The sequence below is a fragment of the Anoplolepis gracilipes genome, chromosome 12 (assembly GCF_047496725.1).
Source record: "Anoplolepis gracilipes chromosome 12, ASM4749672v1, whole genome shotgun sequence".
NCBI lineage: Eukaryota > Metazoa > Arthropoda > Insecta > Hymenoptera > Formicidae > Anoplolepis > Anoplolepis gracilipes.
In genome coordinates this window covers 2,891,415-2,913,030 of record NC_132981.1, presented here as the reverse complement: position 1 = coordinate 2,913,030, position 21,616 = coordinate 2,891,415, and the positions used below count along the sequence as shown (strand labels likewise).

The 21,616-nt window shown below is 39.1% G+C and overlaps 1 protein-coding gene across 1 annotated transcript in view; it reads left to right on the top strand.

Moving 5' to 3' along the window:
* The window catches only part of Eip93f (Ecdysone-induced protein 93F), a 143,666-nt gene extending 123,159 nt beyond the window's left edge, over window positions 1–20,507 (top strand). The window contains exon 11 of the mRNA XM_072903794.1: window positions 7–20,507. The gene's annotated coding sequence lies outside the window, so the exon portion shown is untranslated. The remainder of the gene's footprint in view (window positions 1–6) is intronic.
* Window positions 20,508–21,616: the final 1,109 nt, after the last annotated feature.

Genomic DNA, 21,616 nt, shown 5'->3' with positions numbered 1-21,616 from the left:
TTGCAGACTCTGACCACAAGCTCCTTTCTCTTTTTCCAAGCAATTACGGCGACGAAAATCGATCTTTTGAATTGAAAGAATGGTTCAAATCTAGGCAAAGGGTAGGAGAGATTCTACAAACCTAAGATAAAGAAAGAGAAGATTAAGATGAAAAGAAAGGAGGGATACTGTTGCAAGGCGCGCGCGCCCGCTCTCGATTCGATTTTTCCGATACCGAAAAGATGTTTTTCTTAAGCGCGAGACGCCCACTTTTTGATACGAATACAAATTTTCTACCGCGTAGAAAGAGAGGGAGAAAGAGAGAGAGAGAGAGAGAGAGAGAGAGAGAGAGACAGGAAGAGAGGCTGCAGTTGCAGCCAGCGCGAACGGAGGTAGCGTTGTATCGTTTCTTGAGGAAAAGACTCAATTGTAAAATCTAGGAATGTTTTAATATATGTTTATTTTTTTTTCTCATCGACTCCCGCGCACGACATTATTCATCGGGCAACCAGCAGACTTTAATCGTGACGGATTTTGGGCGGAAGTCACTTTGAAGTCTCGATCGTCTGTCGCCGATTTGTAATAAACGATGATATACGATTATCGAACGAATGACGAATTGACGTTTCGAGCGGCCACACGTCTCTCTCATTCGGTTTTTTTCTGCGGATTCACGCGATCGTGCACGTCCAATTACGTTCGCGATTGTGATACGGAAAGCGTACTCGAGATAAATTTTCAAAGATCGATGAAAATTTGGAAGAAAAAAAAAAAAAAAAAAAAGAGGAGGCTGAATTTTTATCGCGATATAATAATTGATATATAGTTACGACGGGAAATAACTTGTACAAATGTCGATACGATGGCTCGGTCAAAATTCACTTGAATTTTGTCTGACGTGAAATTAAGATAATAATTTGATTATAGAATAGAGACACGTGTATCTAATTCAGACTTGAAAATTTTTCCTATTCCAGCTATGTATATATGTTGAAGATAATTATTATGTGAAATTTATAGAGATAACGAGATATTTTGAATTTGCATATACTTCATGGGATATAATCTTCAAATTAAAGGTAAAAGTTGAAATTTTTGTATTTCTCTCGATAGGTCGACGAGATGTGCACGATCATTGAGGTATCTCGTTACCTCTCGGTTAAAATTGCGTTTCGCGAATAGAATCACGATCCGCGGATAGAATCACTATGAAAGGACGACTTCGTCACTTCGTTAATTAAATGATATGGCAGGCAAGGCCGTTGGACCAAAAACGAAATCGAGACGGAGACGAAAAGAGCCGGAACAGGATGGATCGGAGGCCAGTCGAACGCGAGAAAACGGCGACAAAAAAGATATAAAATAAAACGGTGCTGTAGTGCGGGCCAGGATTTCCTATTTTTCTCGCATAGTCGAGGCGTAGACGAGGCAAAAAAAGAAAAAAAAAATAAACGACGCGAACAAATATAAAAAAAAAAAAAGAAGAAAGAAAGATAATATATAGAGCCGGCAGAGCGCAAGAAACGAAAAAAGGATGATCCACACGCACTCATCTCATGACTCTCTTTAAAAGTAACGACTGAAAGACTCTAGGCTGTACATAAAGTATAAGGCATGTATGTTCGGTGTTTTAAAAATGCAAAAATTCCTTATTAACGCAAAAAAAATTATACCTAACGAAAAAAGTAAACCATATTAAGCAAGGCTACTCTCTCGGTGTTTTTTGGAACTAAACTTAAAATTTACCCTATTTAAAGCAAAAAAACCGTGAATAATGTAACTTTAAAGGAAGCGCGCGTAAACGCGAAAACAAGTTATATGAGTGTAAACGTTAAGGTCTCCTTAGGGTTAAAGAATAAAAAAAAAAAAAACACAAGCTGAACAGCAACAAGCGAAATGCAAGCTAATTATGATTGTGTGTAAAACGTAAATTTAAACCTCCCCTCTCTTCGCCCTATATCCGTTAGATCACTTTTTAACTGTCCACCGCCCTTTCCCCTTCTCCTCACCGCCCCTTTTCTCCCCTTCACTTGACACTTCCACACACAAGAGATACACTTTCGACAAAGATATATAATATATATAATATATATATATATATATATATATATATATATATATATATATATATATATACATATATATAGATATATATATAAATCACTCGGTGTATGATCTGAGCTAACTCGATGCCTCGAAGTCTTTTTCTATAATATTCACCAGGCGTTATTATTATGCGAAAAAAAGGAGGGAAATATGTTTATACACTTGTTCCGCGACCACTAATTCACTCATCGACACCCTCTTCCACAAAACTGCCCTCCTATACCCGCGAACTCGCATTATCGACACACCCAGAAACTTAAGCCCCCCCTCCTCCTCCGATATATCCCTTATCGAAAGATTTATCGTTAGATGTGAAAAAAAAATGATATTTATCGTGCGGATGATAGTAAAATACGTGCGTACACTATGATTGTCGTTAATTCAATTTACGGTTACGATGTTTCGTCGCGACGTTTTGGTGCGGTCTATAATCGGCGGATCTCAAATCTCCACGATCCATCCGTACGTTTTTCGTCTTTTTTTTTTTTTTTTATAATTTCACGAGAGAACAAGTGAGAGACACACCGGTGGGGGGGGGGGAAGAAAACGCGAAAGTGTGGGAGAACCTATCCGGCGTCGTCGAAAATAATTCGCGGTTGCCAACGGATATCTGTCTTCTTCGTGCATCGTATTGCTCGTAATTGGATCAAATTCTCTTGCAGGCAAAGCTCAGTCGACGATCAAATTGTCGTTGGTTTCCTTTCTATAGGATATACGTTGTCCAATTGATACCTGCAATTTTGCACACGTTCGAGGAAAATCGGATGGAAAAGAAATGGCTTGAATGATTAAAGTAACTTGTTTATTTTTTTTTTTTAAATATATGTGAAAAAATACGCGAAAAAAGAGAATTAATTAATATTTGTATAAGAGATTCGATATTTATGTATGTACGTTTAAGATAAAAAGAATGATTAAAATTGATCAAGTAATCAATCAAGGAAATTCCAATATTTTCGACGATGTGGATCAAAGTTTACCCGCACAAGCTTCGCGATAGTTAGTATCGACGCGTAATTAACGAGACATCCACGTAATGATCTTCCGTAAGGATACGTGTCTGTCGTGGCAGTTTAAACTACCTGCAAACGCCACTTGTTTCTCTCGTGATAAGAAAATTCTCACATTAGAGAAATTAGAGAAATATTTCGTGCGACTTAAAAATTGTAGATTGCCATCTGCCCATTTTTCTGGCGCGACTTTCTTCTGAAGTTTAGGAAAAAAAATTTTCGTTCTAGTATTTTGCAATTATGTACGCGATCGTCGGGGAGAGAGAAAGAGAGAAATGAGAGAACTCGAGGCTAGGTAAGTACCGTTGTAGACGCGATTGTTGAAGCGCTGTCGATTTTTTTCGTTCATTTCTTTTACGGGAGAGACGACGGGACGAGCTTCCCCCTCAAGTCAAAATCGTATAATATTTTTGTTCTTCGTTAATCGAGAGATTAAGATTAAAAGATCTCTTTTACGCTCGCGCCTCGCACGACGACAATCTTCGTTCGAAGAAAATTGATAAGGAAAATCTCTGACGTTTCTTTCTTTTGTATCGTTATTTTTAAGATACGTAGTTACTTTGAGGAGAACACAAAGATCCGAAGGAAAGACGCGAGAGGCATCTAAAAGACATCCGGAAAATTAGGATCCTTTTAGATTAGTCTCTCTCTGCCGTGTCTTTTGGACATTTGCGTTGCCTTTTTCGTCTTCGACAAGCACGAGGATTATCGTACTGCGATGGAAAAAGAAGCGCATTCGCAAAAGAGATGTGTAACTTTGTTCTCTTCATGGTCGAGGCATTCAGAAGAATCCTTTAGTCCATCGGTCCGTTCGCGTCTGTGCACATTCTGTCGTCCCTCCCTTCGTCGCGGGCGATACGCTAAACAATCCGGCGAGTGACGGATTGGTCGAATATATACGGGGAGAAAAACAGAAAAATCTTTAACAATTAAAAGATGATATATTATATTAAAATATCTGTGATGTAAAAAGTAACAAAATTTTGATGTATATTTTTCACAAATTATCGTAACCAGCTAGTGTATATGTAATAAGATTACGGATATATTATATATATAATATATATACATATATATTATATATATTATATATATATATACATATATATATATATATATATATATATATATATATATATATATAGTATATATATATATGAAAAAAAAGAAGAAAGACTATTGTAATTACGGTGTGCGAAGATAAAGTAAGGCAAGAGGAGTGAGGGAAGACAAACCGAGAGCTGACGGGACAAAACGAGCAAGTAAGGGACAGAGAGAAAGAGATAGGTAGATAGGTAGAAAGAAAGGGATACGGAAGAAGCGTGATTGCGAAATTACGTTGATCCACACCGGTGGTCAGACGGGACCAAGATGGCGGGCAAGTCGCTCGGAAAGTCGGCTCCAAAGATTCCCGTTTTTTGCCATTTCGCTTTTCGTTTCTCTACTTCGTTCTTTCCACTTTTTAACATCTCGATTGGAAGGAAACGAGGGGGGGGAGGGGGGAGGGACCCCTCGCTCGTCCTCCCTCCGTTCACGCGAGAGGGCGGAAGGGCGAGACCCCTTCCGAATTTTCCGCGGACCCCTTTCTCGTCTCGTGTTCCACGACGGAATATGGATTTCGGGCGCGATTCGAATAATGGAAAACTGGAAGATTTGGTCCGATTGGCCCTGAAACGGCTCAATGTCAGCTACCTCACAATATTGTCACGTTTGGTATGGTACGAACGAGAAACGTTTGTGTGTCATGAACGTGGATGGAGAGAAAAACGATTCTTATAACTTGACAGTTATTTAAAAAAAAATTGAATTGCAATAATTAAAATTTTACATCTGTACATATAATTTATTTAAAATAACAGTTAAAAAAAATATTATACAAAGATAAATTTTTGAAAATCTTTCAGTTGCTTTATGCTAACAATAGAGATCGTTGGAGTGTAAAATTAAAATTGCTTTGTCTGGAGGAACATATATTTCGAGATCGATACTCTCGATTTTTGATATAAATATCCTTTTATTTACTCTCGAATTATTTCAGCGTTATTTTTATCATCTTTTTTTTTTTTTTTTTTTTTCGTTGACATCGCGAATAGAGCTTCCACGGACACACGGACGTCAGCAGGACGAGGTCGTGTGAAAATGGTCTAAACAGTTCCAAATTGTGCCTAAGTTATGAGAGATTACGTTTTTACGACTTGCAGTAAGACGAACGAAAAATAGATGAGAGTATCGTAGCAGCAAACAGATTCAGTTCGAGTTCGCGCTTGGATCTGGACGAACGCGATAGAGACAAAAGCGATATATAGAGTTTCTTATTAAAGTAAATTAAACAAGGGTGTAATATTACCTACCTACAACATACGTTCCAGGGCCGTCCGGCCGCCATCTTGCGTTCAACCTTATGTTCCGTTTTTTCGAATAAGTGCAATTAGGTACACGAAAACACACACACACACACACACACACACACACACACACACACACACACACTGACAGACACGTATTCATGCCTCCAACATATATACACGAAACACGCGCGGGATCGCACACATGCTCACACATATACACACACACGCATCAAAAGTACACGCGAGACACGTCGAGGAAAAATGGAGTAAAACGAACTGTTACGCGCTAAGTTACCGTTTTTTAAATTCTATTTTCAATTCACGCATTCTCGAATGTTGGGATTTTCGTGATCAACGAAGAGCTGGCCTGTCGTTCATATAGGGGTACACACGCATGCACACGTAACACATATACACGAGACACGTGTACACAATTAAGCGACCGACGTCGATTCGACGAAGAGAAAGGGTTGTCGTCGCGTTGCGTGCGGATCTTCCCTTGAATTTTTTCCACGAGATCGCATTTATTTTAAGTGACATTTTAGCAACGAAATCTTTGCACGCTTCATTTAAATTCGCTAGTTTCGATTTTATACGCATATTTTAATTATGTCTAGATTTCTATTTCCCGCTTTCTTGATATGTTTAACGAGAATCACTCGTTATCGAATCGGGGGTGATATTTATGATCGTGACATTTTGCTGCGTGGTTGTTTACATTTGACTGTTTATCATATGTTTATGCGAGTGTCGTCAATCACTACGGAGTTGATTTAAAATTAATAAAAATTTTGAGAAATTGTTGATTATTATACATATTAGTGCTCTTCGTTATATTCGTTACACATTGTTAGATCGTTTAAACCATTTCCTTTTGTTTTGGAAAACGTTAATTATAGAACGAAGGCAAAATTGTTAAAAATATCAGAGAATTTTATTGTTAGGTACAAAATTAAAAATAATATTAAATATAATTTGAATTATATTTCTTATTATGAAACGATAATATGCAATTATTACTTATTCTAAAAACAAAAATCTGTTATTCGTATAAATTTAAAATATTATAAATTCTTCAAAGAAAAAAGCAGGAAAAGTGCATAAAGTTTAGAAAATTTTAAAATTTTTGAAACTTATAAATCTAATGGTGATTATAACGATTTGTTCTATTGTGATAGAAAACAGTTTATATATTTTTTAAATATTGTAAAATATAAAAATTTTGTGTAAAATGCATGCAAGATTAATTAGAAAATAATCAAAGGGGGAGGGGGTGAGAAAGGAAGATCCGCGCGTTCGCGAGTCCGACAAGTCCGCGCGAATGCGCCTGAACCAATGTAACAAATCAGGTGAGGGTCTCCTCCGTCGTCGGTCGAGAACTCGGTACCTTCTCGATCGGAAAAAGCTTTAATAGGCTTACAAAATCCCTAGGCTATAGTCATACGATGACTTTAAAGACTTAAAAGAAAAAAAAAAAAAAATAAAATAAACGCTCGATGATCGAGCGACACATCGTATACGTTGATCGACCGCACGCGCGGAGACCGTAAAATAATTGCGAGAAAAAAAAAAGCAGAAAAAAAATGACAGAGTACCGACCGAATTGTGTTCAATGTGGGCGATTCGCCGCCGTCGTCTCGACGTCGGGAACGGCGAACATGTAGATAGGGTTTAGATAGATATACGACGAACAAGTCGCAAGATTTGAGCGCGAGAATGGCAACATGGGGGAAAACTGGTGCCGAGATCCTCGTCTCCGAAGAGCCGAAGACGACGAGAGAGAGAGAGAGAGAGAGAGCTCTTCAACTATTGTGACTGTCGGGCACGATTCGCGACAGCTGAAAATGAACGAGCTCTCCGCGAGATTGTACTGGTATTCTCGCCTTTTTCTATTTTTTGCACTCGCTCTTGAAGCGTGGACAATCAGAATTCGGTCCACTCCGCATTTTTAATCGGGTAAAATGAATATAAATCACTCTGTGTGTTTGTGTACTTGTATATTTCTCGAATCGCAAAAAGCAAAATATCGTGTAATAGCGGATTGATAAATTTTCGCGCGGTAATTGAATTGTATATTGATTAATCGTAACGGCTTATCCTTTAATTTGTGTGCTGAATATAATCAATCATAGAAATGAAACAGATTGCATGTTATATCGAGGGGAATTTAATTTATCTCTAACAATCGACGTGTATTATTTTATTAAGATACGCGAAGAAAAAAAAATTATCATTTTTAAAGTATCGCTCTCATGAGCGATACCTTTAACCCCTTAGTATCAAAACTTAGTGTCGTCAATCAGATTAATCAATTTCTTATTATTTTCAAATTTTAATCCGCGAAAAAACTTATTTTCCTCCCCCTTTTTTTTTTTTTTTTTTTTTTTTTTCAGATGAATTAAATGCTTTTAATTATCGGTTTAAAATAAGACTGCATCCTCGCAGATCTCGCTCTCGCCGGAAGGCCAAATCGGAGACGATCGTTTCCGGCACCGACTCAGCCTAGACTCTTCGACTAGTAGCGATTAGATAAATGGCGCTGGTACTACGCAGCTAGCATCGATGGTACTCGTAGTTTGGCGCTTTAGTTGTTTATATATATATATCATGTTCTTTTCTACATATACTATCACTACCGTCAGATCCGATTTGGCTGCGCGAATCGCCAAGATTGCGATATAAAAGGGGAGCCATGCTATCGAGACGATGAGAATTTGTTCGTCGATCACGAGTGCCGATACAGAAGAATTAAGAATTTTTGTTCGTCATGTTGAATATTCGCAAACCATTTGCCGAGATTTATTTACTCGAATATTTTGATCTTTCGTCATTATGTACATTTATTCCATATAAAATTGATAGAAATTCGAAAAATGTCTAAAAGATGTCACCGAAACGTCCTAATTTTCCAATATTCTTTGAGTTATTTGAAAAATAATATGAGTAATAAAGAGAATTAACAAAATCGCGTTACATATCGATCGGTACTCCAATCATCTAATCAAACGTCAGTACCAAAACGTCACACACACCTGAACACGCCGGAACTTCAAAGTACGACCAACTAATTTACGGACCAAGTACGCTGAATCGCCGGTAACAAATCAATCAAAAGACATACGCTGAGAGAGAAAAATGTTCTCTGGTCTCGCGCGTGGCTCTCCTGTCACCTCGGTCTTGGCGAGGATGATCTCGAAGCCAGGCAACCAGGTCGGATCTCCTCTAATATGGGCAACAATGGTTTTAATGATTAATTGAAAGAAAACAAAGTAAAAAAGAAGACTCTATAATCTCGAGGGAAAAGAGATACAATTAGGGAAAATTAAGCATCCTTCTCGGAATCCCCCGAGCCCCTTCCTCCGCACCTCCACCCCGACAAACAGGATTGACCACCCCCTCGCCCCACCCCCCGCCGATGGAAACCACCACCCCACTATGCTCTTATCGCAGCTTTCATGCACAGCTAACTCTTCTCCCCCCCACCGGCCGCATTCGCATACTCGGCGAAACAGCATACCAGAAATAAAATAAAAAAAAAAAAAAAAAAGTACATACACGCAGTCTGCTCTCTAACATTACAGCTACATAACAACATTGCAGCCTCCCGATACCAGTCGTCTCCTTACAGTAATAACGACGGGCCGCCGAAACGGGATCGAGGGATTGTCGCGTTCGTGACAGACGCCAAGATCAGCTGTAGGATACGCGCGACGATTAGCACGACCAATCGACAACGGAGCATATCACACGAGGAACCGATCCGGTTGTCGACGGGACGCGGAATATTTTCACGGAATCGAGCAACGGCAGATTCACAACGGTCTCGAAATCGGTTTCTGATTTTTTTTTTTTTTTTTTTTCTTTTCTCGAGAGTGTCCCTCGACACTCGCGGATTCGGAGTCCTTGAAACGGGTCCAATCGGTAGATTAGAGATCGGAAGCGCGACGTTTCATAGATGTTCTCGTCGGGATCAATCACAATCAATCATCGATCCCGGATCGGACGAGGGTGCCCGTCCCCCGGCGTCGGGCTGACTACTCGCTCGATGCCTAAGTGACCAAAGCAAAAAAAGAAAAAAAAAAGAAATACAAATATAACAGATAACCGGCAATAACACATACACACTATACAGTGCAACAATAGACATTTCACTCAGCATGGGCACGAAGCGACCGCGTGGTGATCGCATGGTCGCCATGATCGCGCTCGCGACATCCGCAACGGTCGCCGTGCAAAGGAAAATAAAAAGAAATATAAAGCAGGTATATACAGATTACTAAAAACTCTCTTACGTCATATATACATATTATCCAGCAGTGATTTACGCTAATGCAGATGCCACGCAGAGCAATGCAAAAAAAAAACAAAAAAAAAAAAACAAGGATCGCCTCGGCCTCGAGTCGCGATCGATCCGGGTTGGATCGCGCGATCGAGAGAAAGTAACGATATTGTGCGATCGATGGGGGGTATAATACTATGATGAAAAGACGATAGGATCGTCTCTTATCGATCGCGACGTCACGAGGTCGCGGGCGAGGTATCCCGCAAATCAAAACCCGCAGTCAGTGCAGAATATAATAAACGATAAGTGCAGAGGAAACAAACTACTATAGTATAAAAAACACAGAAAGGTATATTATATATATATAAAATATATTAATTATTATTATTATATGATTCTTATATGATTATTATTATTCATAAAGGATACATAAAACAATATTATTAATAACACCGAAAAAAGTACTATATTACTACTCTATTATTAATTATTATGATTCTTATTATAAATTTAATGAAGACAAAATAACATTCCAACCGTCAATGTGCCACACGACTTTTTATATGCTCTTAAGGAAAACTAAAAAAAGATGCTAACGCGCGAAGAGTTAGGGGTACGCGAGATTAAACAAGTACCGAGATGATCGTCGTAAAGCAGCGAGGAAAAGTTCGAGGCGAACGTGTTGATGGGGCTTCATTAAAAGAAAGGCTCGAGAGAAAAAAAAAATGAAGGAAGGTTAAATTTAACACGGGCGCCCTTTGTGTAATTTTTTTTTTTTTTTTTATTATAGATAAGAACTTGGTGCTTATTTGGAACGACAATTACCTGCCGATCGTCAGATTTAAGTGAAATTTTTACTTGACATTTATTTTCGATTCATGTCTCGTACCTTTTTTTCACATACATCGTAAAGAGACTTTCCGATTCGATGATTCACCTCTCGGATAAGATTGCAAGAGTAATCGAGAAACTATCGTTTATAAGACATTAAAAAAGATTGAGATCCTCGATATTGATAAGTAAAACAATTTTAGTTTAGATCTTGGAGCTGCGAAATTACATCTGGTGGGATTTAATTCATCCGGGATTGACCGAAATACTTGCCGCTTATTGAATGTCAGGCAGAAGGTTCATATGACGAAACGTTTCTTATTAAATTATAATGAGAGAAGAGCTTTGGAGAGACGTGTGAGAAATATTCTCGAATTAAAAAGAAAAAGAAAAGATTCCCATCGAACGAATATTTTTGTCCTTGTCAATATATATGTTTGTAATTCATGGGATTCGGGAACGATTGGATCATACTTGGACGAAAGCTTAATGTTGCGTGCTTTATTCAGAATTTCCTTTGCTCTTCATTCGCGGTTTTATTCCACGTTCCATGGCTCGGTGTCCAATCGTAAGCTCGCGAGAGCGTAAACGCGGGGTAAGAGTCGTGCAATTTAACACGGCACGCCACCAGCTGTGCGATAAATGGTACGAAACAAGACAACGGAAAACCTTCCGTAAAACGGAACACTTCGCATAAACGAGTCGGTGTGAATATCTCGAGGAGACCATTGAAGAGAAGGCAACGAAGGTTCTCGATTTCTCTCGCCAACGAGAGGAGGGGGACACCCCATATTTCCCCGCGATTGATCATGTCGGAGGAGATTGATAGAAAATGTATTCGTCGATCAAATCCGGGCGACAAATCCGGGATACAAGCATACGAGTGATTGTATAAATTAAATAGACGTAGGCGTAGAAGCATATTTATATTAATTGATTACGTGCGTTAATTGCGCGATAGCCGCCGGAAAGTGATTATTATTATCATTACTATTATTATTATGTGATTATTGTTTTAAAGGCGAGTGCGAGAGATTGATGCGAGTGAATGTGCGAGTGCACGAGCATGGGTGATGAGCGAAATACATGCATAAGACACGCGCGTACACGTGTTCACCGCGAACGTAAGAGTGACAGTTAAACATATGTATACATCGCTACTGCCCAGACATAAAATATACCCGACACAAAAGCAACCTCTAAAGGATTTATATATATAAATATATCAAATATATATGAATGCATACAAAATATCCCTATATTTCAAGATAAAGAAAAGACTAAATTTATTACATATACATGTGCAAATATCACTGAAATAATAATCACGTACACGATCGAGTGCAAAATCTCGCGACAGGGATGCCCTTTTGGTATGCATATAAATATACGCAAACACACACATGCACGGCATGTATAATAGATTCGCGCCGAGATTCGTGGACGATTATTTGCCGGATCGCGTGCGTCAAATGCAAAACCAACAGAGATAACCGTACATACGACTTACTTTATTACAATATACATATGCATGTACACGTCGATCGAATCCTCGCCGACGACGGTTGACCGACTTCGCCATCATTATCAATCCTATCAACATTATCATTCCCATCATCATCATCATCATCATCATCATCATCATCATCATTATTATTATTATCATCATCATCGCCATCGTCGTTATACGTATTATTGCTGTCGTTAAGTATCCTTATAGAATCGTTACGAATAATTATCCGTTTTGCAAATGGACGCTCGTGCGTCTCTAAAAGCGTCCATTCTTTGCCTTCGGGTAGCCTTAATTAATCACCATCTACGAGTAGCGGAGTCACACCTCGCCAAAAATGACAAACTTATTATAATTTAACTTAATGAAAGGTTATATATATCTTTGTGACAAACGTATCTTTTTACACAGAAAATTGTGACACCGTCATTTATTTTAAGCAAATAAAACATCGAAAATTCTAAAGTGAAATTCTAAAAAAAAAAATTGTAGTTCTATTCTGATCTGCTTTTTGGCGAATGGCACATTAATCTTTCGAGTTTCCTGGTTTGACCGTGCAATTTTCTCTTTTTCCCTTATCGCTTATTTTTATCGTCAAACCCCCGAAGGCATTTCGAAAATATCATTGTTCCGGCTTTCGTCAAAATTGCTTTTTATGCGATGACCTCTTGCACTTTCGCAAATCTATTTTTGAGCTTTGTTGTACTTATTGACCTATTTGCACATAAAATATATATCGCACTGAACCGGATTAGATTGAAAAAGTTGGACAAATTCAAATGTAATTACATTATGACAGATGTCATTCTTACATAACGTACGCACATGCATATGTATTACAAACATTAAAGGCAATTAAACACATTCGTTTTCTAGGTTAAAAAAAATCCAACTTTGTCGGAAATTTCAGGAATCGAGATTTGTCTTTTCATGTACAAAGCGACATTTTATCGAACATCAGCAGAAACAATCAAAAGCACGTGTATTCGTAGACGACGCATAGGCCGTAGCTGAAGAACTCGAGAGATCAAAAATTTGCTAAAGGGAATAGAACGAGAAGGAAAAAAAATATGGGAGGGAGAAATAAAAGTCACTGTGTCGAAATATTTTTCAATCTCCGTAGAATGTCCAACTCTTGATCTTCGAAAGGATCAATTTTTGTTTGATCTATATCGATTTTCGATCTCTCGTCGTTTCCGGGATTCTCGTCATTCCACGATCATTCCACCGCGTTCTTTTCTAATCAAATACTCTTGAGCGAATTGTTTTGAACGCATCAAAAAGTCAAACGCGGCTGTGGAAAACTACACTAAATTCATTCCAGAGAAGGTGAAAAATGACTGGCTGAAACTTGAATTCTGTCTGAGAATTGACACAGAGTGTCTGAAATTTTCAGACAGAATTTTCAGAAGTGTCAGGACATTTCTGAAAATTTGAGGAAAAAACGACTTTGATGACAGATCAAAATGTATCTGAATTTTTAGGCAGTTTTTTTTTTTACTGTAAATTCTTACATTCTATACAGACTTTTTCTCTCGTGACAACTTTCTTACTTTGACAAGACTCACACATTTTTCCGTTTTCGTAACGTCCGCAATTAGCGATAATCTGTGGTGCGAGAGTACATCCTGCGAAAATATTTTTACTCTTCGTTTACTACACTCCGTTTGCTCTTCCGCGACAACGGCAAATTTCCTGGCAGGTGTGCGGAAGGCGCCCATTTTGCGCGTCAATGCAATAAGGCACGCATGACTGTAAAGATGCATGTTCCACTAAAGTATCGCAACGTTATAAAGGAAATGGAAAGGAAAAAGAAAAAAGAAAGTGAAGTCTCACAACTCTTCCGAGTAAAATGGCAAATGGGGCGCCCGTTAACTTTATTGAAAAAAGGGTGGGGATGAACACCCAAAATATAAATCCTACGAAAAACATTTCTCGAATGACGTTAGCCAAACCTTAATGGTTCAAAAGATAGTGAGTTTAAAAAAAAAAATATACAAAAAATCAAGATAGTACTTAAACATCCGTTAGACATTGGTATCATTTAAATTGATAAATATAAAATTGCACGAGAAGCCCTATCAGAGCTACAGATCCGCGCTGCTTTACTACGATATGGTCCAACGTGAAATAAATCGTAATTCTAATTTGGTTGTATATATAGATTGTGCGAATCAATATTTGTACATACCGCGTAGACGTATATACGTTTTTCTGTAAAGTGAAAACACATTTTAATAGCTCCGGTCGATCGAACCGATTCTTCTTCATAGGCAGAGAAACACGCTTAGAAATCCGTTTTAACCAGCCACGATCCTACATTAAATACTCATCGATGACGATCGTATGATTATCTATCGCAAAAGTGTTAACAGACTTCTCGCGTGTGGCTATGATACGATCGGTGTTTCGATCTCTTGGGGTTCCGAAAAATCGTGAAACCAATTTAAAAGGAAAGGAAAAAGAAAAACAAGAAAAACGGCCTTGACCAGATTTACATTCATTAATATAATGTATACTCGCGTGGACGGAATTTCTCTCAAATTTTCGTCCGCCAAGTCGTCAAGTGTCAACGTATTCTCGTCGCATCGAAACGCCGATCGGTAGAGCCGCCATTGTATATTATCCATTGTTTTGCTCCTCAAATGATCCGTGTAACACGATAGATGTTTTTGAAGGCACAACAATTGCCCGGATCTTCGAAATGTCGTCGATCGCGTTTGAGCGAAAAAAAAAAAAAAAAAAAAAAACCCGAGGAACCTACATTAACACAATTAATATCGATCGATATTAATCGCGAAAAATAGCGTCAGGAGGGAAGGAGCGTTTATTCTCTCTCTACTATTACGCCGATCGAATATTCTATTTATCGCTCTTCCCTTCGAATGCGACCCCTTCGTTCGACGAGGACGAAGTGACAAGGATACAATCTCAGGATTGATCAGCCGCGCTCGCTGACGCGGTCGTCGACCTTCCGCTGATTCGGCCATAAGGGCACCCCCCCCCCCCCCCATGAAACAGGGCGTTTAATTAATCCTCCCAAGCTAATCAAGCAAAACAGAGCCAGTTCTATCGCGTAAAACACACTCGCGGGCGCTTTTATTGAGCGCGCGCCTTTCGGGCGCCGTTGTTTTTATCGTTGTATCCACAGCACGCGCGGCGGGAGCTTGTTTCTTAAGCGCGCACCCCCCCTCCCCTCTCCCGCTCCCGGCCCCCTTTCTCCCCCTCATCATCAACCCCATGCGATCCCTCTCGATTCGATCCCTCCGTGAAAAGGAGAGGACCCGGGTTTCTCTACAGATACAAAAAAAAAAAAAAAAAAAAAAGAAAAAAACAGTGGCAGTAGGTGCGAGGCGGGTCAGTTACAGTTGCCCGCCGACGTTAATGTTTATTAACATAACGCGTCTCTTTTTTTTTTTTTTTTTTTTTTTTTTTTGTACCTTACTTCTTTGTTCTCGTGTCCCTTCTCGTGATCGTTCGTCAAGTACAACAATATATAACAACAACAAACACGACATGAGCGCGCGTAAAGCGGGATATAAAAGCGCAGCGCGTATACCTTCGTACCTTTCTCGATCGAGCTCTCGTCCGATGCTCGATTGACCTTTACGCTCTACCCTCAATTTCTCCTTCCCGCCCCCCCGCCCCGCCTCCTCGCCCTCGTCTCAACCCCCTCTTTGATTTAAACGACGTATATCTTCTAGTTATTAAGGTACCCGAGCTAAGTCCGAGGCGTATCGAGGATCGGACACTTCTCTCGACTCGGAATAAATTGTTATGACACAAGGGTTGTTATACGCGAGTAGTGGTGTGTGTATGTGTGTGTGCGCTTAAAAAAGGAAGTCTTAATCAGGGGCGAGAATAGAATAGAGCGTCCCGACGGTAGCGTAAAAAAATATGACAAGAGTCGATTTATCGTTGAGGGCTTTGGAACATTCATTAAATTATCGCGTATAAATATTGTAGTTATTTACGGACGAGTTTTGTTCGCTCTCCGAGAGAGCGAGCATCGTCTTGATGATATAATTGGCGCCGCTGTGATAATTGTTGTCCTGACTGTGAATTACGATGCGAAAAGTCAGTATATCAAAAGGAAAAAAAAAAAAAAAAAAATAAATAAATAAATCCGTCGAATGCCAAATGATCGTTAACAAAGGGAATTGCTTTTATAGTTTTAACGTAATATACGATCGCGCGCGCGTGCGAGAGAGAGAGAGAGAGAGAGAGAGAGAGAGAGAGAGAGAGAGAGAGAGAAAGAGACGATTAACATGCGAATGAATCAGAAAATTTAGACAATACGGTAGTCGCGATTAAAAAAAGTATATCGCTGAATCAAAATTAAGAAGGAAATGTATTTATAAAAAAAAAGAAAGAAAAACACTGTGCTAAGGAAAAACTATGCAAGAGCGGCGAGATGAGAATTGAGATCTCGATCCAACGATATGCCTCGATCTCCGACCCACCTACCCTCCTCCCCCACCCCCCCACCCTCTCTGTCTTAGACGTAAACACTTTTCTCGTAAGCTTGAAGAGGAAAATCGTACGTAAAGCAGCATGCGACCATTACATGTACACTTGTCATCGCAAGACACACACACATGTACACACTCATAAGCGTGACATACATACACACACACATACACACACACATACACGCATATATACGTTCGTAACGAAGTATACAGTCTTAGTGCAGTGTTTCATATAGTTAGATAGAGGCGGCGAGAGAATATTTTTTATATTCTACATGGATTTTACAGTTATATATTATCGTTTCGTACCGGAATGGAGAAAATTTAAGGCGCGTCTAACGCGATATATAGATATGCATATGTACTATATATACGAAATCACACGACTCACACATACACACGTACAAACACGCATACGCGATCTCTGAAATACGTGTCGCCAATTATTGTTTAGATCGCGATTGTGTATCGATTATCGATCAATCTTATTGCGGTAGGCGCTGTCGTTTATCGTATATACGTGTATACATATACGTACATATATATATATATACATATATATATATACACACACGTACATACACACACACACACACACACACACACACACACACACACACACACACACATGTACAAACACGCATACGTATACACAATAGCGTAAGCGCGTTGTGTCGTTCGTGCGATCTCGTCGACGATTATATATTATCTCATCGCTCAACGACAGTGCGACAGGTTTATCTAAGGGCTTCGTGGAAGGGTCGGTCGATTAAATGCGGATATCGACGACGGATGCACATCACGATCGATGCATCCCTTGCACTTTCTCCTTCCGGCCCGAAAGCTTTTTCTTACTCCTGTTCCGTGAAAGACAGTGCCGGAGGAAACACGGCAGGATCGATCGCGAAATATCGCGCAGGGCATTCTGACACACACACACACACACACACACACACACACACACACATACGGTAATACTAAACAATATATTTGCAAATTAATTTACTGATCGTTTTTCGACGGAACGAGAAAATCAGAAATTGAAATCGGTTTTTTTTTTCCTGCCAATTTCTCACCTTCTCGTTAGAATGTATACCTTACGTCAAATCGTCGTCGCACGAGTATTTTGACGCGTTTATATAAAATGTGAGAATTTAATGAACTTAGAAGGAATATATAGACCGATTTCGATCGCTGATCACGATGAACAGGAAGAGGAGGTACACACATATAAAACACGCGTACATGCGCCGGGCGAGAGCAATTTCGAAAGCGAGTTGACGTATACAAACGTAATATGTATGTAATTAGAGTATTATTGTTTAAAGCGTATAATTAGTAGTGTTACTTTTGTTGCGACTTTGTTTGAATGTTCGAGACAGGGCGACGATTCCACCCTCGTCGAGCGCATCGATCGAGATTTGCCGAAATAATGGCGGGTCGATTCTTTTGGATGCGACTTATAGAAATATCGTTTTCGATTAGGAAAACATTTTTCGCGTAAAAATTACTTTTCATTATTGAAGACACCTTTGAAGCGATCACTGTAAGAAATAGCCAAAAAATTCAGACACATTTTTGTCTGAGTGAAAGTAATTTTAATTTCTTTCAATCATCAGAGTCATTTTTCTGAAAGTTCAGAAGAATGTCCGAAAATTCAGACAGGGTGTCTGTAAGAAAACTGTAGACATTTTGTATTTTTTTACAGTGATCGCTTAGTTTGTTTTATCGATAAGTCCGTCATTTGTGAAGGCAGATCTCGAGGGAAAGAATTTGTACATCGATGCGAAATTCGACGGAGAATAATCGGCGCCGGGCGAATTAAGAAACTGATGCGCGTTTCGTGCGACAAGATGCGATTGAGGAAGGAAGGACGTTCGCGGGGAGAATTAGGCGAGTAATAATTGACGAGGCGTGGCGAAGTGGAAATTCATCGGCGGTAGTCGGCTACTAATTGGACCGCGATCAATTTTAGAGAAGCGAGCCAATTTCACGTCGACCTATAAGCCAATTGAAAACCAAGTCTGCTCTGTTGATATTGTTAATTGTTAATGCAAAGTTACGGATATACATACACGTATATCCGTCATCTGTCATCAGAGACCCCGCTTTTCGAGAGAGATGGTTTTATTAACACTCGGCGTCCTTTTGGTAGAGATCTTTTAATAAGAGTCTGATCACACTGATGACTCTTTGTTAATTGATTAAAAAGTTTTTAGAAAATGGTGAAAAAAAATAGTCATTTTTAATAACCCTATAAATATTACAACAGAAATAAAATTAAAAATTTAATTACAAGAATACAAGTAGGCGTTATGTAAATATAAATGCTTTTTAAAAAAATTATTCATAAAACGTATCAAATATATATAAAATTATTAACAAAAATATTTTTATATTAATTAAAACTTTACATATCTTTACTATCAAAAAATTAAAAAATATATATATATTTTATTTCATATTTTACGTTAAAATTTGTTGACAAGGCAAAACAAGAGCTGAAAAGAAAAACAAATTTTGCCGTTATTTTCATTCTAGCGTCCAGACTTTTATTAAAAGATTTCTACCTTTTGACAATTAATCATGTCACACACGTGACACTCGCAGAATCTATGATTATCCTTCGTGATTGATAATATCGGCTCGATGTGCAATCTTCGGGCTTATTAAACGCACGTTCAAATCGGACATCGCGTTTTCCGATACGCGTAAAAAAAAAAATCCAGGTTTCAGTTATCGGAAGCTGGAGCACTCTGTCGTCATATTACTATCGGAGGATATTAAAATGCTATTGAAGATACTTCGGTCCGATTATCACCGAAAGTGTGTGAAGATTTTAATTAAATTCTTTTTTAGTAATAAAAAATCTGGCTAAAAAAAGAAATATATATAAAATCTTCTCTAATCGTAGGATATGGTACAGATCTAAAGACTCTTAAAATAAACACCCTGTATCGTCGATAATTTTCCACTCGTTACGATTGCCTGCGTAGTTTTTGCTATTTAAACCTTTTTTACGATTGATGAGAATTAGACGCGAAAGAGAAAAAGTGCAAAAAACGATGTATAACGATATATATAAAATTACGATTAAAAAAAAAAAAAAAAAAAAAAACAAATTTAATGTATAAGCCTTTCGAGCGTCTTTCGAGCTGCAACGACGCGCGATGAATGAAATGCAGTCGAAAGCTGAATTATTGAACGAAAGAATGAGAATGAAAAAGCGAGGGGAGAGAAAGAGAAAACACACGAGAAGGTAAGAGCGAAAGAGAAAGAACGAGATCGACGTAAAGTAATCAAAGGGCATTTTGTTGTGCGATCTCTGTGAATGAATGAGAGAGAGAGAGAGAGAGAGAGAGAGAGAGAGAGAGTGGTAAAACGATCGCGGTTGCGTACGTGGTTCGTAGTTTTCAAACATGTGATACGTCAGCCGGCAAGCTCGACTTCCGGTCATCTCGGGAAGAAGCCGGCCGGGTGGTCTCCTTCCGGTCGGCAAATCAAAAGGGGGCCGCGAAAAAGTATATCGAAAGTGTCGGAGTCGCCGGAGGTCGACGCTGGCTGGTCGACGCACCTTTCGAAGGTTCTTTCAAGTGTAGAACGCTCTTTTGTTGACGGTTGATTGTTGTCAAAATGGTTGTGAGGTATATTACTATTTGAAGTATATTAACGTGAGAGAGAAAGAGAGAGAGAGAGAGAGAGAGAGAGAGCGCGAGAGAAAGAAAGAAAGAAAGAAAGAATTATACGAGGAGCGGACGTGACGTAGCTCGGCGAAAGATGTCACCGCGATTTCGAAAATAGATCCATCCGCGAGAAGGATAATTCCTAGAAAAAAAAGGGGACTGGATTTTCGCGAAAGGGATTGAAAATTTTCCAAGTCGCGTCGCACGAGCTTCTTACGAGAAGAAGAAGAGACGGGAGGGAAAACGTGCGTTTCCCCCGAGAGAGAGAGAGAGAGAGAGAGAGAGAGAGAGAGAGAGAGAGAGAGAGAGAGAGAGAGAGAGAGAGAGAGAGAGAGAGAAAGAGGGGGTGAAAATTGGCCGCGTAAATTCATCGCCGCGATGTGTAAATTTGCTTTGACGTTGTTGATCGTTGCGTGCGAGAGTTCGTTATCAGAGTCCGTCGAAACGGTGTGCGATTGCTTTATAATTCCGCGACTCGTAATTGATACGGTTCGCGTCGAAAACTGATCGAGTCGATTTCATTGCGACACCAAGTGTCGAGTTCTCAAATTTATTATTTATTCGGCGACGCGCTGTAAATGTCACCGCTCGTGCATTCAAGCACGCAACAAATCATTGGTTTTATTTAGTTACGTTCAACCTTGACCAAATGTTACATTCTAATCCGTAAATTTTGCTATTTTTATAATGGTACTAGCACTCGAATTTTCGATGTTTCATACATAAAATATATATATGTTGTAACTTGTGTGTACGTTAATGTTGATTTAGATTTCTTATCTACAAAAGTTATTAATTAAGACATATGATAATTACACGAGGAAAAAGATTCGAAACCACGTCAATTTTTAAAAAAATGCGCAATTTAAATTAATGTATAAATTACCATTGTTAATTATACGTCGTAATTAACACGGTGATTAGACGCCTCGCGAATGATCTTTGGGAGCGCACGTTTACCCCTCGCGAAAAGAGACGAACGTGTTGCATGCACATGCACACACGGTCGTCTCCGATTGAGAAACAAGCGTACAACTGGCATTATATATACATTATACGCGGAGTCTGATCCGAACATGTCAGCGACGACGACGACGACGAATCGATGGCGTCGCGTTTCCTCGGAGACACTCTCCGACGAGGACGCAGACGCGCGTTCCGACCGGGACTCGGCGGAAGAAAAATATGAGACTGATATAAAACAGTATTCGTGTGCGAGAAAAATTGTAAATTCGCGACAAATTAATTTTTCGCGGCGTAGCCTTATTAAGGAAGATTTAATTAGGTTTATTCGGCGACACCGGTGGCGAGACCGGTCCCGCGACCAAAAAAGAAGAAAAAAAAAAAAAATTATCTCTTAATTGGCTGTAAACGAAAAGAAAAAAGGAATAAGTA